The 20,116-nt window shown below is 40.3% G+C and overlaps 1 protein-coding gene across 3 annotated transcripts in view; it reads left to right on the top strand.

The window, feature by feature from the left end:
• The window catches only part of LOC138753671 (E3 ubiquitin-protein ligase pellino homolog 2), a 109,233-nt gene that overhangs the window by 22,944 nt on the left and 66,173 nt on the right, over positions 1 to 20,116 (top strand). The window contains exon 2 of one of the 3 annotated variants that reach the window (XM_069916932.1): positions 18,156 to 18,331. The exons of the other annotated variants lie outside the window; for them this stretch is intronic. The gene's annotated coding sequence lies outside the window, so the exon portion shown is untranslated. The remainder of the gene's footprint in view (positions 1 to 18,155; positions 18,332 to 20,116) is intronic. 3 annotated transcript variants of the gene reach the window in all.

Below are 20,116 nucleotides of genomic sequence, written 5' to 3'. Positions count from 1 at the left end.
AAGTGACAAGTTAGTTTTTCATTTTTATAACTTGTGCTACGCTGATTGAACAATTATGTAAGTACTGTTAAATATTAGCATGCAGACTATTAAATTCTCTGAAGAATATTCTTCACATTTTACATATTGACTTTCTTTGAGAATAGAACTTGTTTTTGCTCATTTCAGTTCATTTTACTGGTTGCATATTGGAGAAGGATTTAAACCAGGGGATTAGAAGCTCGTGAGATTATTTGCTTTTATACAGGATTATCATTACACAATGAAAGGCTTTTTTAAAGATGTCTTTAATGATTCTTTCTTATTGTCAGGACTTGATGCGAGATTGAAGAAACAATGCAGTACCATCAGACTGAAAATAGATCAATCACACTGACCCCTGCACACTCCTTTCCCCTAAAATTTTATTTACTGAGTCGTGAACTTTTGCTCACCCAATTTCAGATTAGAAAAGGAATTAGTTTTTGCTTTAGAGAAACTGAATTTCCCTTTTATTGATCTCTGGGGTTTTCACATTTCTTTGTTGAAAGCGCAGCGATTTTTGCTCTATTTATTTGTGAATTAGGGTGGAAGCTGTTTAAAAGTGGTCACTGTGAATGTAAAGAACCAAACAGTGTTACTCTCATAATATTCCGGACTTTATAATCTGACATTAACTATTTGTAGTCCAATTGGTTACATTGAGGAGCTTAACTCTTACTGTACCCTACCCTCAATTGATCTAGCAAGCCACAGTAGTAAAACACAAAAGTCTGAAGACACCATGATTGATGTTAACACACAATGCTGGAGAAACTCAGTTGGTCAAACAATGTATTTTAATTATATATCTTTACCTTTGCTCTATTATGTTTTGGGATTGAGCCCTTCATCAAGGTATGGAAAAATGTCAGCAGGTGTCTGAACAAAATCGTAGGGGGGAAAAGCACGCTCCCAAAAGCAGGAGGTAATAGGTGGATAAGGGAAGGAGGGCACAGCAGCAAGTAGGGAGAGGAGGGATGGCTCTTTGAATAGAGAGGAAAGGGGGTGGAGAGCTAAGGGAAAGATGAGGGGAAAGGGAATGGAAGGAGAATGGAAAGTGGGTTAGCAGAAATTGAAGAGGTCAATGTTAATGCTGTCAGGCTGGAGAGGGCACAGGTGGAAAATTAAGTGTTGCTCCTCCAATTTACAGGTGGTCTTGGTGGTAGATGAGACCATGGGCAGAGATGTCAGTATGGGATTGGGACGCAGAATTGAAATGGTTGGCCACTAGAAGATCTCTGTCACTGATGCGAACAGAACAAAGGGGCTCAGCAAAGCAATCTCAAGGTCTGTGCCCAGTCTCTCCGATGTAGAGAAGGCCACAAAGGGAGCACAGTGTGGCTTCACTGTTTGGGGCTTCGAACTATGGTGAGGGTGGGTGTGTGGGCGCAAGGGTTGGCTTCACTTGAAAAACATTTCACTTGTGTATCCATGATCTACTGCATTTCGTACACCCTTTGTGGCCTTTTCTACATTGGAGAGACTGGGCACAGACTGGGAGATCACTTCACTGACTACCTTCGCTCTGTCTGCATCAGTGACAGGGAACCCCCCCACCCAGTGGCCAACCATTTATATTCTGCATCCCACTCCCATTCTCACATGTCTGTTTATGGTCTCATGTACTATCCCACCAAGAATACTCATGTAAATTGGAGGAGAAACATTTGATTTTCCATCTGGGCACTCTCTAGCTGAATGGCATTAATTTTGACTTCTCCAGTTTCTGCTCACCTACTCTCCATTCTCCCTCCCTTCCCTTGTCTTCATTCCTTTAGCTCTTCACCCCCTTCATGCTCTTCACTGAGCCATCCCTCCTTCCTGCTGTCCCCTCCCTCCCTTCTTCACCTATTACTTCCTGCCTTTGAGACCATGTTCTCTCCCCCCCCCCCCACCGTCCTACCTTTTTGATGGACACCTGCCAACATTTTTCCATACCTTGATGAAGGGTTCAAGCCCTTCAAACGTTTGTTATGTATCTATCTTTGCTGTATGGAGTATACTGTTTGACTTGCTGAGTTTTAGCAAGCTACAGTTCAAGGCTAATTTGGACTCCTGTTCCTCTGGTAGGAATGTCTGTGAAAAAGAATGCCTCTGATCAAAGGTCAATCAGGTATTGATTGACATGGAGTTTCCTTGAGGACCAGCAGGGAAGGAAATTGGTGCTTCTTGTCAGATGTTTCCCAAATAGATTGTCTAAGAGCTTAGGGAGAGTGTCTCATTGCCACAACACTCAAATGAGCAACAAGACCTTGCATGACTGCAGGTGAAAAAGTCCTCGCCATCAGGTCTTCAAGCAGAGCTGAACTCTCAGTCCTACTGCACACTGTCATTGAGGTACATCAGTGCTAATGAAACTGCTATCTCTCTCCTTCTGGAGTGTGTGTTTGCCATGAAGGTCTGAAATTGAATGCAACAATCTTTGTTGAAGTTCATTCAAACAACTGCATTACACAGGACACTTCACAATAGACTATTCCCAGTGATGAGAATTGAAACCGACATCAACCATTGGTGAAACATAAGCTTGGTTAAAGATGTACAAAACCTGCTGGTTTTCCAGTGCAGGGAGATGTTCACAACTGAATTCTGAAGATTTAAGACTGATCTAAACTTGGGTGCTGTGTTGTCAGTTTCCGAGTTGTCGTCACTTGACATCCGCATGTTAGTTTTTTTTCTAACCTTGTGAAATGGGAGGGATTGTGACCAAATGTTTTTTTTTCTTTTGCATTGTATCTTAAACTATAACTCTATGGTTTAATTTTATATAATTGTAAATTTAAATTAAGATATTTTAAAAAGAAAGAATAATCACTTTATTTGCAAAGCAGTTCACTAGTTTGCTCAGGTAAGACTTCTGAATAGAAAATAATTGACCAAAGCTTCATAACACTGATTCTTGGTACAATAATGTGACCAAAGTTCTATAGAGATGAACATGAATAAATAGGTCTCATATGTACACAGTGCATATAATGTCCATTATCCTGCCTTTATGCACAAGCAGTTTAATCAATAGCTGCATTTTGGTTGATTTTTAAATTGTGCCATGAATCAGGTCAAATGTTCCATCTAAGTGCAGCTTTAATTTATGTTAGCTTTAACATTGGTGGTTATTGGGAACCACAACAGGATGCAGCTGTAGGTAATTATGACAAATCTGTGAAATTACCCAATTACCCTATGATAGTTGGTGAACACAGAAAACAATTCAGATTGCCTGATCTTTTGGAAATCCCAATCATGTTGGTATTATATGATGATCTTATTTTAAGGGCTTGCTCTTTTCCTCAAAATAACCCTCTTTGATTTTAACCAATTCTTGAAATTTTCAAATTTCTGTTAACAACTAATGTGTTAACTAAGCTCTTCAATACAAGAAAGAATAAGGAATTTATCATGAATAGGAATTAATATACAATCTGATCTAGTTTTAGAACAAAGTTTAAAATACCCCTTTCATGTCCATATTGAAATGGCATTGGATTTAAGTCCATAGTTAATGAACAACAATTTTTCCAAAAGGTTTGCTTCCTGAAAAAAAGGGGACAACTTCAAGCTGAACACAAAGGTTATTTCAGATTTTCTGTATCATGTGGAAAGTTGGAGAAATATTAAACTTTTATTGAATTTAGCCTGCTTAATTGCATAATAATGCTGACACATTGCATTAGTTCACCTGAACTAAAAAAAAAAGTTTTGCTGTTTTTTGCTTTTACTCAGCATCTGATGCCTCTCATGACAGTGTCCAATAAGAGTCAGCCAGCATTGATGGATTCCAGTTGCCTTGATACTGTTTTTCCATGGTCCTGGTGAAACCTTTCACCATATTCGACACTGATTGTACCAAGATCAGCAGGGAAGAAGTCCAAGTGCGAAAGATAAAAATGAATTTTCAATGACATATTACACTTCATAGTTTTGTATGCTTGAAGCACGTGCATCAACATAAGTCTACATAAATGTAATGCACTGCATCTGTATACAGTATGTGAGCTGCTTTTATAGGCTGTCTGCATCTATCTTGACTGAGCATGGTCGAGGACTAAGACAATATTTGAATAGCACCTGCAGTGAATGCATGCCCAGGCATGCTTGGACTGGCCAAATCAGCTTGCTTTGTGGGTAATATATTAGTAGACTTAAAGTGTTTCAGGAAATCACAAAATAGAAAAATTTAAAGGTAATTTTCGTGATCAGCAGCTCAAACTCAATAAAATACACCCAAATGTGTTCAGAAAGCAAAATCTTCGTTGTCTGGTGTTATAGACAATGTTGTAACCCACACCCCAAAGGTTTTTTTGATTGTATCCTACACAGTTCACAGGCCTCAACTCCTTGCTTTGTTCTTTTGACCTGCACCATTCCAAAACCTCCTCCACCCAGAACTGACAAATCCTGCCAAACTTCCATCTGTATCTTGAAGCTATCTTCAAACTATCTGCAGACTGGCTGAAATTTGGCTGTAGAAATGAAACTGGAGCTCACTTGAATTTTTTTGAATTTATATAAAAGGCTGTAAACCTGCATTATAAATTTTAAAGTCAAATTTGTTTGCAAAATAATATTCAAATGACAAAATTCTCACAGAATAATTTCAGTATTTTTCATATGCAGTTATGAATGACATATTAATCAATGTATGTTAATATGCAAATAAAAAAGTGTAGTTTTACTTGAAGTGTCTTGACATTTATAATATCATTGATACAACAGATTAAAATACCTGATTATAAAGTGTTTTAGCTTCCTAACTAATAAATTATATGATATAAGCTTTTTAAAACATAAAATTTGATACAGGTATTTTGGTCAGGAGATTATGACATATTGTAGACACAGTAATGAAACTAGCCTTAATTAGATAATCTGGAATTTACTGAAAACTACTGAACTATTAAAAACATGATTTATGATGCCCTTCAGAAGAGGAAATCTTCTGTCCTTTGCTGCTTTAGCTTACCCATAACTCCAGGGTCATCAGTGAGGTAGACACCTTTCTGCACACTGAAATCTCCACCAGTTCAAGAAGGTGGTTCAAACCACTTTCTCAAGGCCCCTAAAGTTTTGGAATAAACACTTTCCCAATAACTAAAAGTCTTCAGTTTATAAGTAAATTAACATAAATGAATTGATTTAAAATGTATATTGAGAGCATCTGTTCATTATTGGATAGTGAATTGAAATTGGGAACTTCTCACAGGGATAGTGTTAGTTGACTGTTTGGTGGGATGAACTGCTTGAACAGTTATAAAACTGAAATATTCCCAATTGAATAGTGTGCAGATTATGGATCTGGAGGGAAAAAAAGCCAGTGTTTGTTCAGTTCTTGATCTCTCAGGCCAAGTGTTATCAATAAAAGCTATCAGGCAACCCTAGTTGTCAGTAAAACTGACAAGATCATTTTTGTGTTTTTGCAAGTCAATTATATATTAAATTGGTAAATATCAAGATCCCGTCTACATTTTCCACAGTCCAAGCTGGTTAATATATATAAGATGTGAAGCATTTTCTCTGTGAAATCTGATCATGTTTATGGAGTACTGAGTGATCTGATTTCAACAGTTTCATTGTTCCATCTGTTAGGCATCAAAGTTCAGCTTGTTGCACAGGAATGTGCATAACTACTCCTGAAACATTCTGTAAGTGTCCATTGCCTGTGAGTTGAAATTTCTATCCTAAACCTTTCTTTTTAAAAAAGATACTTTAAAACCACCTCTTTTATGTTTTTAGTTAATTGTCAATTCTCTGCTTGGGATCAATCTATTTTGTCTGTAGATTTCACTTTAAAGGTACAATACTCACGAAAAGTGTTGGATGTGATTTTAAAAATCTGAATCAGATCAGAATTTATTGTCATGAACGTGCCATGAAATTCATTGTCTTGCAGCAGCGTCACAATGCAAATATTTATATAAACCACCTTACAAAATAAATAAAAAGATTAGTGCAAGGAAAAGTCAAAGTTCAGGTATTCCCCAACTTGTGACCGATGAGACTTGCATCCGTCTGCACATACAACCACATTTAAAAAGAAATTAAGATATAATTTATGCAGTTTATGTTGTATTTGACAAACTGTATCAGGGATACAGGGCATGTAAGAGCCAAAATGTGTGTACTTGCCTTGTTAGTCAATGTCCCAGGGTCCATTAGCTGGCATGGCCATCTTGATTCCTGTGCACATGCACGGTAGGTTTGTGGATTGGAGTTTGGTTGGTGCATGCATGAGAGTTAAAAAGGGCACAAATTCAATGTCATTAGGGCGTTTAACTCTCGCTCATACACCATCCAAACTCCAATATGTAAACCCACCGTGCGTGTGCCTACTGAAGACTCACGCATGCGCACAGGAACCAAGATGGCTGTGTCCAGCCTATGGACCCCAGGACACTGACTAACAAGGTATTCCGAGATAAGAGCAGTCATCCTGAACGGAACACGAATGTATGTTAGGGAATACCTGTAATGCAGTGTCTGTGGTTCATTGTTCATTCAGGAATCTGATAGAAGAGGGAAGAACCTGTCCTTGTGCCACTGAGAGCTCGTTTTCAGGCTCCTGTACTTTTTTTTCTGATGGTAGCAGAGTGAAGAGGGGATAGCCTGGGTGGTGGGAGTTCTTGAGGATAGAGGCTGGTTAAGAGATTGCCTTTTGTATTTGTCCTCGATGGAGTGAAGACTGGTGCCCATTATGTTGTAGGCCAAGCTAACAACCCTCTGGATGTTTTTTCTTGTCCTGAGCATTAGCATGTCTGTACCAGACAGTGATGCAACCAGCCAGAATGCTCTCCACAGTACACTTGAAATCTTTGAGAGTCTTTGGTGACGTACCAAATCTCCTCAGACTCTTAAGAAAATATAGCTGCTGGCGAGCCTTCTTTGTGATTGTATCAACATGGAGATTCCCAGACAGATCCTTGGAGATGTTGACATCCAGAAATTTGAAGCTCTTGACCCTCTCCACTGCTGTGCCCTTGATGAGGACTGGTTTGTGTTCTTCCGACTTCCTCAAGAAGTCTACAATCGTCTCCTTCGTTTTGCTAACATTGAGCACAAGGTTGTTGGTGTGTGTGATAGTATATTCTGCTGCAGTAATTGCTCAGAGTTTGTTGCAAACCTTTTATACAAAACAAAATTATGTAGTATATTGAGGAATTGTGAATGTAAGTGATTTTTTTTGGCAATTTGAGTTTTGTTTGAATTTTTAAGCATTGAAATCCTTCACTGTAAATTTACATTTTTATCTCATTGTTAAAAGGGCAGAGCACATGTTAACTCCAAGAGTCAAATTTCTGTTGCTTTGACATTTTCAAGAACATACAACACATGCCCAAAGTGTACTTCTCATATATTTTCAATGCATCCTTGTTCCTTCAGAGTGATTTGTGGTAAAAAAAATTTATTGCCTTCAGTAGATGACCTTTAATATTATTGTTTGCAGCTGTAATGTTCAGGACATTAGGAGAATACACCTTTGATATATGCCAAGGTGGATCATTTCTAGTCTATTGAAGAGGGCACCTGTAACAATTCAACACTCCTCTCAGTATCTTGTTGAAGTGTTAGAGGCTGAATTGTTTTTTCAAAATTTTTTTATTTTTCACACTATGAACCATATTAATCAAAATACACACAAACATTTCCCTCTTGAATATACACAGTGTAATTTTCTCCCCTTTTTTCTCCCCACCCCCCTCCAAACCCATTAAACGTTCAACATATACAATACAATAAAACCATTAAACAATGTCATCACACAATGAAAATAAACAAGAAAATTGTCATCTACTTTTACACACTGGATCAGGTCATTTTGTCATCTTCTCATTTTATCATTTTAGGGGGTGGAGTCCGAGGCAAGCCCTCTCTGTTATGTTCCCTGTACGGATCCCAAATTTGTTCAAATAATGTGACTTTATTTTTTAAATTATGTTATTTTTTCCAATGGAATACATTTATTCATTTCCATGTACCATTGCTGTACTCTCAGGCTCTTTTCTGATATCCAAGTTGACATTATACATTTTTTTGCTACAGCTAAGGCTATCATAATAAATCTTTTTTGCGCTTCATCCAGTTTGAGGCCTAATTCTTTACTTCTTGTATTACTTAGAAGAAAGATCTCTGGATTTTTTGGTATGTTGCTTTTTGTGATTTTTATTTAATACCTGATTTAGATCTTCCCAAAACTTTTTCACTTTCTCACATGCCCAAATTGCATGTACTGTTCTTCCTGTTTCCTCCTTACAGCGAAAACACCTATCTGATACTGTTGGATCCCATTTATTTAACTTTTGGGGCGTGATATATAGCCTGTGTAACCAATTATATTGTATCATGCATAACCTCATGCCTATTACATTTCTTATAGTTCCGGAGCATAGCTTTTCGCATATTTCATTTTTTATCTTTATGTTTAGATCTTGTTCCTACTTTTGTTTGAGTTTATACCTTATTTCATCATTTTCTTTCTCTTGCAGCTTGATGTACATGTTTGTTAAAAATGTTTTAATTATCATTGTCTGTAATCACATATTCAAAGCTGCTTCCTCCTGGTAATCTCAGACTGCTTCCCAATTTGTCCTTTAAGTAGGTTTTCAGTTGGTAGTATGCAAACGTTGTACCGTGAGTTATTCCGTATTTGTACTTCGTTTGTTCAAATGATAATAAATTATTTCCCAAAAAACAATTTTATATTCTTTTAATCCCTTTTCTCTCCCATTCTCTAAAGGAAAGGTAATCTATTGTGAAAGGGATTAGTTGATTTTGCGTCAATAACTTTGGTAGTTGGTAATTTGTTTTTTTCCTTTCTACGTGAATCTTCTTCCAAATGATGAGCAGATGGTGCAGTACTGGTAAACTTCTATATTGCACCAGTTTTTCATCCCACTTATAAAGTATATGTTCTGGTACCTTCTCCCCTATTTTATCTAACTCTATCCTGGTCCAATCTGGTTTTTCCATTTTTTGATAAAAATCTGATAGATATCTTAATTGTGCTGCTCTATAATAATTCTTAAAGTTTGGTAGCTGCAAACCACCTTGTTTGTACCATTCTGTTAATTTATCTAGTGCTATCCTCTGTTTCCCCTTTTCCATAAAAATTTCCTTATTATTTTCTTTAGCTCAATGAAGAATTTCTCTGTTAAGGGAATTGGTAACGATTGAAATAGGTATTATATCCTTGGGAAGATATTCATTTTAATGCAATTTACCCTTCCTATCAGTGTTGGTGGTAAATCTTTCCAATGTTCTAAATCATCTTGTAATTTCTTCATTAATGGCTGATATACTTGTATAGATGGCCTAGATTATTATCTAGTCTAATACTTAGGTATCGGATTGCTTGTGTTTGCCATTTAAATGGTGATTCTCTTTTAAACTTTGTGAAATCCACATTATTCATTGGCATTGTTTCACTTTTATTTGTGTTGATCTTGTACGCTGATAGTTCTCCATATTCCTTCAATTTCTTACGTAATTCTTTTATTGACAATTCTGGTTCTGTTAAGTATACTATGATGTTATCTGCAAATAGACTGATTTTATATTCCTTCTCTTTTATTTTTATCCCTTTTATTTTATTTTCTGTTCTTATCAGTTTTGCCAATGGTTCTATTGCTAAAGCGAACAATGAGGGAGATGGTGGACATCCCTGCCTAGTTGACCTGCTTAATTTAAATTGGTTTGATATATATATCCATTTACTGTCAACTTCAACAATGGACCCTTATATAATGCTTTAATCCAATTAATATATTTCTCTGGTAGGTTGAACCTCTGTAATACTTTGAATAAATAATTCCATTCTACCCTGTCAAAGGCTTTCTCTGCATCTAAAACAATAGTCACTGTTGGCGTCTTATTTCCTTGTACTGCATGGATTAAGTTAATTAACTTACAAACGTTGTCCGTTGTTCGTCTTTTCTTAATAAATCCATTTTGATCTAGTTTTACTATTTTTGGTACACAGTCGGCCAATTTGTTTGCTAATAGTTTTGCTATTATCTTATAATCTGAGTTAAGTAGAGATATTGGTCTATACGATGCTGGTGTTAGTGGATCTTTCCCCGTCTTTGGTAATACTGTAATTATTGGTGTTTTACATGAATCTGGCATGTTTTGTGTTTCTTCAATCTGGTTCATTACTTCTAGGAGAGGAGGAATTAGTAACTCTTTAAATGTTTTATAGAATTCTATTGGGAGTCCGTCCTCCCCAGGCATTTTATTGTTTGGTAGCTTTTTTAATATATCTTGTATTTCCTCTGTTTCAAATGGTTTTATCAATTTGTTTTGCTCCTCTTCTTGTAATTTCGGTAGTTCAGTTTTAGCTAGAAATCATCTATTTTATCTTCTTTCCCTTCGTTCTCAGTTCGGTATAATTGCTCGTAGAATTCCTTGAAGTTTTCATTGATCTCTGTTGGGTTATGTGTAATTTGTTTGTCCTTTTTCCTTGATGCCAATACCGTTCTTTTAGCTTGTTCCGTTTTAAGCTGCCAAGCTAGTATTTTCTGCATTTTTTTTTTCTCCTAGCTTGTAATACACCTGCTTTATTTTCATTATGTTTTTCTCCACCTTATACGTTTGTAGTGTTTCATATTTTATTTATGTCCGCCAATTCTCTTTTTGTTGTATCTTCGCTTGTTGCTAGTTCTTTTTCTGTACTTACTATTTCTCTTTCCAGCTGTTCTATTTCCTGATTGTAGTCCTTTTTCATCTTAGTTACATAACTTATTATCTGCCCTCTGATGAAGGCTTTCATTGCATCCCATAATATAAATTTGTCTTTCTCTGATTCCGTATTTATTTCAAAGTACATTTTAATTTGGCGCTCAATAAAATCTCTAACATCCTGTCTTTTAGGTAGCATGGAGTTTAATCTCCATCTCTATGTTCTTGGTGGGATGTCTTCCAGTTCTATTGCCAATAACAGGGGTGAGTGATCAGATAACAATCTAGCTTTATATTCCATTTTCATAACTCTCCCTTGGATATGGGCTGACAACAGTAACAGGTCAATCCTTGAGTGTTTTATGTCTACTCGAATAATATGAGTATTCCTTCTCCTTTGGTTGTTGTCTCCTCCATATATCCAAACGTTGCATTTCCTGCATTGATTTAACCATAAATTTGGCTTCTGTTTTCTTTCTGCTAGTCTTTTGTCCAGTTTTATCCATCTTTGAATCCAAATTAAGGTTAAAGTCCCCTCCTATCAATATATTCCCCTGCGTATCTACAATCTTAAAAAAAAAATCTTGCATAAACTTTTGATCCTCTTCATTAGGTGCTTAAATATTGACCAAATTCCAGAGTTCTGAATATATCTGACACTTTATCATTACATATCTCCCTGCTGGATCTATTATTTCCTCCTATTTTGATTGGTACATTTTTATTGATTAATATAGCTACACCTCTGGCTTTTGAGTTATATGATGCTGCCGTTATGTGCCCTACCCAGTCTCTCTTTAATTTATTGTGTTCCACTTCAGTTAGATGCATTTCCTGCACGAATGCCTTATCTATTTTTTCTTTTTTCAGTAAATTTAATAGCCACTTCCTTTTGATTTGGTTATGTATTCCGTTAATATTTATAGTCATATAGTTCAACATGGCTATCTCATACTTTGTTTACATCTCTTTTTCTCTTCCTCACCACCACCTTTCCCCTTTTCCCCCATTTTCATTTCTCAGTTTTCCTTTTTTGAATGCACTGTATGACAACACTTCTAAAACATAAAATATCTCAACCATTCCCACATCTAAAATTCCCTTAACCCCAAGTGTCCCCCCCTCTCTGATTTGCCCCTTGTCCCTTGCCGGGCAACCGCAACTACCCTCTCCATTCGGAGTGATTTCGCAGTGACTGTTATTGTCTCCCACCCAACCCCCTCCAGAAAAGACTTTTATCTTCACATTACAACAAAGCTCCCCCTCTTTTCTTCTCTTTTTCTTTTGTTATTTATTTATTTTTTTAACCCCTCCTCTTTCCCCCCCTTCTCCCTTACTTCCCTCCTTTAGTTCTTACTTATACATTATTTTTACATCTTTGTATGTAGTTTGTCGTCATTCTTTGTTCTTGTTACATCTCTTCATCTCTCTTTCTGTCTTGCAGGTGTACTGCAAATTCTCATGCTTTCTCCGGATCCGAGAACAGTCTGTTTTGCTGCCCCGGGATAACTATTTTAAGCTCCGCTGGGTATCTTAACATAAATTTATAGCCTTTTTTCCATAGGATCGATTTTGCTGCGTTTAACACCTTCCTCTTCTTTAGGAGCTCAAAACTTGTGTCAGGGTAGAAAATTTTTTTTTGACCTTTGTATTCCAATGGTTTTTATTCATTGCCTTCTCCAATATATTTTCTCTTGTCGTGTATCTCAGAAATTTTACTAAAACGGATCTTGGTTTTTGTTGTGACTGTGGTTTCAGGGTTAATGGTCTGTGTGCCCTTTCTATTTCCATTCCTTCCTGCATTTCTGGCATTCCCAGGACTTTTGGGATCCATTCTTTTATAAATTCTTTCATATCTTTGCCTTCTTCATCTTCCTTAAGGCCCACTATCTTTATATTGTTTCGTCTACTATAGTTTTCCATTATATCCATCTTCTGAGCTAACAACTCCTGTGTTTCTTTAACTTTTTTGTCACTTTCTTCCAATTTTCTTTTTAAGTCATTCACTTCCATTTCTACCGCCATTACACGTTCTTCCACATTTTCTAATCCTTTCCCTACATCTGTTATGTCCAGCTCTATTCTACTCACTTTTTCTTCTGTACTTTTCATTTTTCTTTTCATTTCTCTAAATTCTAGCGTCAACCATTCTTTTAATGCTTTCGTTTGTCCTTGAATTTTTTTTAAATCTATGTACTGTCCATTCATTTTACCTCCTATTCCTCTGTGCAGAGCTTGGTGTTCTCCTTCTTCTTCTTCTGTGTCTGCTCTTGGGTTTGTGTCTTCTATTTCTCTTCCTTGTATCTGTGTCTCTTCTGATTTTCTTGTTGAGCTGCTTGCCTCAGTTTGTTGTTTTTTTTCATGGCTTCTTGATGATGGTCCTCTTCTTCTGGGCTGGTTATCTGTTGTGTCTCTTGCTTTTTTCTTTCTCACCCCTCCCTTTCCCGTTGCTTTCTTTATTTTCCAGCTGGGAGCCCTGCTGTTGTGCATCTCTCAGCTGTTCGTGCTGTGGAGTTTCACTCCACAGCTGGACCCCCCTTCCGTCGGTGTTCTCCTTGTCGTGCTCATCGCGCATGCACGATACCGCGCGCGTGCGCCGTTGCGCACCTCTGTTTGGCTCAGTGAGCCATTTTTGCAGTCCCGCGGTCGGTGGGTCGTGACCCTGCGGGGTCTCCACTAACCTTGGGGAGCGGGCTCCTCTTTCCACGGCGGGTCCCTGCTTTTTCGTGCAGGTAAGGCCTTCACCTTTCTCTTCCAGCGTCTTTCCTCCTTCTTTTCTTCCCGTTGTTTTTGGTTTTTCTTTCTGAGGAGCCATTTTCTCCACTCCTTTATTTTGTATTTGTTGTGATTTGTGTGTCTGGGGCTTTGCTTTTTCTTCACTTTTTTCTTCTTTTCTGGAGCAGGCTGGTGTTCTCCTACCGGCCACTACTCCATCACGTGACTCCTCCCTGTTAGGCTGAATTGTTGAAATGGAATTTTGCAATGAAGAGAAACTGTTATTGGAAATTTAGGTATTTTTGTAGGTGAAAAATGGAAAATTAACATATGGCACAGCAGACAATTAGAAAAGTTCATTTTTTGGTCTTTATTGTAAAGAGGATGGAATACAAGATTAAGCCTTAATGCAATGATGAAGAGTCTTGGTAAGATTGCATTGGGGACTGCATGTAGTTTTGATCTTCAAATTATGGACATCAATTAAGCCAAGATTGATTGGGTTTAAACCTTGACTTTCTCTCCATTTGGTTAACAACTCCCTACCTTAACCTGCTTTGCTTTTGGAAAGTAGTTTAAAAAATAATTAATATGCTAATTGCTCCACTGTTTAATGGCATGAATAATTATGTATAATTCCCTATTGCTTTTTGTATATATTACTATTGCTAGCCATTCCATACAAGCTCTTTAGTAACATATGACCTCAGGGCTGTGATTATGGATAAAGGCTGATTAGTTTTTTTCTGTGAGTTCCCAGCTGTCCCTCTGTGGAGGTCAGATATATCAAGACCAGCTTGCAACTTTACCATTCTATGAAGTTGCTTGCCATGTACAGGAGTGCTCAAGTGAATGCTTGAAGTTGCTTTTTTAAAAACTAATATTGAGATAATAAATACAAAAATACCTCTGCTCAATTTAAAATGGACATCTGTTGTTACAGTAATAGTAATTGAGCTGTGTGATGAATGTATTTTAGTTTTGAAGTATTATGATCTTAATTTGGAGCCCATTAAAAGTAGGATTCCCAGGATCTGTTAGTTAACATTTGAAACAACTTGTTTTCTGTCAAGAACAGTATATGATATAGACAAATTAGGAAGCTAAATGCAATAAAGTGTCAATTTAAGCCAATGCTCACCCTAAAATGAATACTCTTAGTCTTATTAAAAGATGCTTGTTAATTTCCATTGGATAAGATCGTGAAGATTCTAAAATGGAGCTAATAATGGGATTGCACTATGGGGTCTGGCAATCACTAACCATATTAGAGCTACCCACACTAATAATAATCTTATTCTTAAATGTTTCTGAATAGACTGCTGTGAGCCATGTAATTTTAAACCCAAGTAAATTTACAAGGAGAGTGCAACTACTAAATTTAAAACAAATTTGCATTCCACCTTTTACACTAAAAAATGCCTTTGATCATGGAACTAAGAGAGTTTGAATTTTTTTTTTGTATCTGTAATCTATTAAAAAAACTGTGGAGAAAATGTTTGATATCCCAAACAAATTTGTTTCAATCCAGCCCCTGATTGTAATCTAAATAGTACTGTTTCATAGAGAAAAAAATAAAGTCTTACTCAATAGAATCAGAAACAAGCTTTGTATATTCAGGCACGTCCAGTAGTGAACTAATGGGGTTTTTGGTCAGTCCTCAAGACTGGTGGCTGGCTGTGCTTGATACCATCTGTATTCTTGTTCAGTGTTAATTATTGTTCTGCCTGGAATGAATGGTACAAGATTGAACAGAGCAACAGAGACAATTCAGAACTGTAAAGTATTACTTCAACAGGGAGTTTCAGAAACTATTAGATGTCTAATTTGAAGTGAAAAGATTGCATTGTGAAAATGGAAATGGCAGTAACCCACTCTGCCCCAACTTGCTCATGATTGGAGAGAAGGCACTGTTTAAGTGGAATGCTTTCAATATGGAGCATTGTACTACCAGTTGTGATGGAACAAACAATTGGCAGTTATTCAACCCTTGGAGTTCAAAAATGTAGTATTAAATTCAAGAGAAGATTAACACTGAACAAAGTAGGACCCATATGGGACATCATAGGGCTTATTATTATTATCATCTGAATAAATGTTTTGAGTGACTGGTGCAGGGGTGGAGTTATGGAGCGTGTGTCCATGAAGGGGGAGTTTCCGTTTGGTGGGTCTGCTCCTTGGGTGCCTCCGTCCGCACGAGGTCCCGGATGGAGACAGTTTCCTCGTGGCCATCCAGGTTGGCCCCATATGCATATTGGGGGTCTGCATGGAGGATCTGGACCCTTTCAACCAATGGTTGGTTTTGTGGCCCTTCACATGTTTCTGTAGCAGGACAGACCCTGGGGATGTCAACCAGGATGGCAGGGTGGTCCCCGACACAGACTTCGTGGGGAAGGAGAAAATTTGCTTGTGAGGGGTAGCATTGGTGGCAGTATATAACAGCGACCTGAATGCGTGGAGTGCCTCAGGAAGGACCTCTGGCCAGTGAGAGACTGGCAGCCCCCTGGATTTAAGGGCAGGGAGGGTGGCCTTCCACATGGTGGCATTCTCCCTCTCCACCTGGCTGTTCCCTCAGGGTTTATAACTAGTGGTTCTGCTGGTGGTGATACTTCTGGCCAGCAGGTATTGGCTAATTCATCGCTCATGAATGAAGGAACCTGGTCACTGTGGACATATGACGGGTACCCAAACAAGGTGAACAAGTTGTGCAGTGCCCTGATGACAGTTGTGGTGGTCATGCTGGGCAGGGGATGGCAAAGGGGAAACGTGAATACTCATCGATGACCATGAAGATATAATATTGCAGTTACTGGAGGAAAGGGTGTACGAAAGACTGTAGCTTTTACCAGTGCACCCTATCTGGTTGGTAGAAGTGCGGTATGCACTCCACGCAGACCCTAGTCAGGTGTCTGACATCCCTGATAGAGTGCGGCAGATTACGAGATTTGATGAAGTGGCAAAATCTTGTGACACTGGGGTGGCAGAGGTCATTGTGGAGGGTTTTGAGGCGGTCTTTCTGTGCACTGACACATGTCCCTCAGGACAGGGCATCTGGGGGCTCATTGAGCTTCCTGGCTGATACAGAATATCAGTTATAGGTGGAGAGTTTGATCCTCCACCTCAAAATTTTATCATTCTTTATCTTATCCCGTTGTTTGTGGTCAAACATGAATGCTACAGGCCGTTGATCTGTGAACAGGGTGAAACGCCAGCCGGCCAGGTAATGCCTTGAGTTTCGCACCACCTCAGCTATTGCCTGAGCCGCCTTCTCGATGGAGCAGTGTCAGACTTCGGGACCTTGGAGAGTACGGGATAAGGCCACGGGCCGACCTGCCTGATTGAGGGTGGGGACCAGGGTGAAATTGGTCACATTGCTCTCTACCTGAAATGGGGCAGATTCATCCACCATGTAAGTTGTGGCCTTAGCGATATCTTCTTCTGTGACAGAAGAGTGCCTGGGCCTCTCTTGTCAGGGGAAATTATGTGAACTTGATAAGGGGGCGGGCTTTGTCCGCATAATTAAGGACTCACTAGGCGTAGAAGGAAAAGAACCCCAAGCACCTTTTGAGGGTGTTGAAGCTGTTGGGGAGGGGTATCTCTAGCAGGGGGCATTGTGGTTGGGGTTGGGACCAATGACTCCATTCTCCACAACACAGCTAAGGATCGCCAGGTGGGTAACACGGAAAACACATTTATTCCTGTTGTAGGTTAGATTGAGGTGTTTAGCAGTTGTAAGGAATTTCTGAAGGTTGGCGTCATGATCTTGCAGTTTGTGGCTGTAGATAGTGATGTTATCCGGGTAGGGAAATGTGGCATGGAAGTCATTTTGATCCACCATCCGGTCCATCTCCTGCTGGAAGACGAAGGCACCATTGGTAACACTGAAGGGTACCCTGAGGAAGTAGTAGAGGCAGCCATCTGCCTTGAAGGCAGTGTACGGGTGGTCCTCTGGGCAGATGGTGAGCTGGTGGTAGGAGGATTTCAGGTCACTTGTGGAGAACACGTGATATTGGGCAATTTTATTGACCATATCTGTAATCCGATGAAGGAATAAGCATCCAGCTGTGTATAGTGGTTAATGGTCTGGCTGTAATCAGTCATCATTCTTTGTTTACCCCACTCTTGACCACTACCACTTGAGCTCTCCGCGAGCTGGTACTGGCCTCCATGATCCCCTCTTCCCCACACTCCACTTTAATGAATGCCCTGTCCCCTTCACTGTATTGCCTGCTTTTTGTAGTGACTGGTTTACAGTTGGGGGTGAGGTTCGCAAACAGTGGTGGGGAATCGATACAGAGAGTAAAGAGACCACATGTCGTTTGGGCTGGCAGGGGGAGGGGGGTGGTGGAGGGCAGCAGGGCGGCCGGCTGATAGATTGCTGACTATAGGTGGGGTCACGGGGAGAGGACCGACCTATTGCATCATAACACTCTTGAGGTGGCACTGAAAGTCCAACCCCAGCAGCACTGGTGAACAGAGCCTCAGCATGATAAAGAGTTTAAAGCCCTTGTAAGTTGTGCCCCACACGGTCAGTGTCACGGTGGTGTAGTTGTGGATCTCAGCTGAGTGGGATTTTGACACCAGTGCGACTTTATAGGCTACTGGCCTTCCTTGAAGGGAGTAACACTGCACCGTATTGGGGTGGATAAAACTCTATGCTCCCACTGTCGAAAAGGCATAGTCACCTGATCATTGATTGAGATATTCATCGTGGACTCTGAGAGTTAATGCGGGCTGTTTTAATCCAGTATTGCAGAGGCCATTGTTGGTTCGTGATCTGGTCCGTGCTGACTCGTATATGGAAGCATAATGGTGGTGCCCCAAAAGTTGCCGGCATCCAAGATGGTGGCCCCCATGTCGTGGCATGGTCATCCATGGAAGATAAAGGTGGCCAAGATGGCAGCCCCCATGCTGGGACTGGAAGGTGACTGTGATTGACATACCTTTGTGTAGTGTCTCTTCTTTCTGCACTTCAAGCACATCGCGTTTTTTGCCAGGCAGCGTTTTCGGGGGTGCTTTGGTTGGGCACAAAAGTAGCACTTCCATGGCTCCGGGGAGACCGTGGATGTGGTGGGCTTGTTCTTCGGACGGACGGAGTAGCGGACTCCTGGTCTGTAAATCCACATCCAAAGATGGTGGTCCTATGCGGATCCTGCACTATTCTCAAAGTAAGCTTCCCTGTTAAAAAGGGCAAACTTCAGCGATTTCACGAGGTCGATCACCCCTTTTAAGTCCAACTTAATCTGATCGAGTAGTCTCTGGCGCACATAGTCCGACCTGACGCCTGCGCTATAGGCGTCCTGGATCATGAGCTTAGTGTTTTGGAAGGCAGACAATGACTGGAAGTTGCACGAGTCTCCACTGGGCCTGGAGGAACTCGTTGCTCAATTCACCCAGTTGTTGTCTGTGGGTGGCCAGCATGTGCCTGGCATATACTGTAGTGCAATCAATGACCACTCACAGTCATGAAGTAAGAGCCAATGTCTATATTGGTCTAAAGATCCAAGCACGGCTCAGCATGCTATTGGCTCAAGTCCGAGTATAAGGGAGGAGACTAAGGCTCTCAGCCTTTATTAGGGGTCTTAAGGGGAAAGGCTACCAGTTCAGCAGGCGGGCCAGCCTGCCCAGCTCAGTGGGGAACATGCCCCCTATACCATGCTCCACTGCATTCACTCCTTTTTAGATAGAGTCTGGCGGGGTGATGCGGGGCACTGTCTTTATAGTCCATGAAATGCCCACCAATGTTCATAGGTTTAGTCTCTCTGGTGGTTTTACCCATTGTTGGGACCTCCACAGTCCCACTGGCTGTGTTTCTTGCTCCAGCGTCCCGATGGCTTAATCACTGGGCTGGCTGTTGGGGGGTTGAATCGTGTCGGTGTCTCCCAGGTCCATAGGAGGAAGGGGGGGGTTAGTCAGTAACCGAGGAAGGGAACCCTTCAGTGGTGGGAAACATTCGGGGGGCCAGGCTGGGAATCTCTAAATCCTCAACCCAGTTTTTCCCCAGGGCCTGCTGGTTGCTGCCCAAGGGTATCGGATGCACCTCCTGTGTTGGGATTCCCGCTCATGCCAGGTCCTGGATGGACACCGTCGTCCTGTACATCTGGGTAACTTACCAGCGCATACTGGGGGTTCACATGCAGGAGGGTGGGTCCACCTTTTTGGCCCTAAGGTGTTTCCAGAGAAGCACCAGCCCAGAGGCCGTCAGCCAGACTGGCAGCGTGGTTCCTGATGCTGACCTCCGAGAGAAGGAGAACAATCTTTCATGGAGCGTTGCATTCATAGCCATAGTAGGGACCTGGTGGCATGTAGCACTTTCCAGAGTACCTTTTGCCACTGGCACACAGACACTGCCCTCCAAATGGTGCCATTTTCCCTCTCTACATGGCCATTCCCTCAGGGGTTGTAGCTGGTGGTTCTTCTCGTCGCTATGCCCCTGGAGAGGAAGTAGCGTCGCAGCTGCTCATTCATGAACACTGAACCCTGGTCGCTATGCATGTATGGAGGGTACCTGAACAGAGTGAATATGGTGCGGAGTGCTTTAATGACCGTGGCTGTGGTCATGTCTGGGAAGGGAATGGGAAATGTGAGTATTCATCCACAATGTTCAAGAAATAGCTGTTCCGATTCATGGATGGGAGGGGCCCCTTGAAGTCTATGCTGAGGTGTTCAAAAGGCTGAGTGGCCTTAATGAGGTGGACTCTTTTTGGAT

Source organism: Narcine bancroftii, chromosome 2 (genome assembly GCF_036971445.1).
Source record: "Narcine bancroftii isolate sNarBan1 chromosome 2, sNarBan1.hap1, whole genome shotgun sequence".
NCBI classification, from domain to species: Eukaryota; Metazoa; Chordata; class Chondrichthyes; order Torpediniformes; family Narcinidae; genus Narcine; species Narcine bancroftii.
This window is presented reverse-complemented; position numbering and strand designations above follow the sequence as displayed.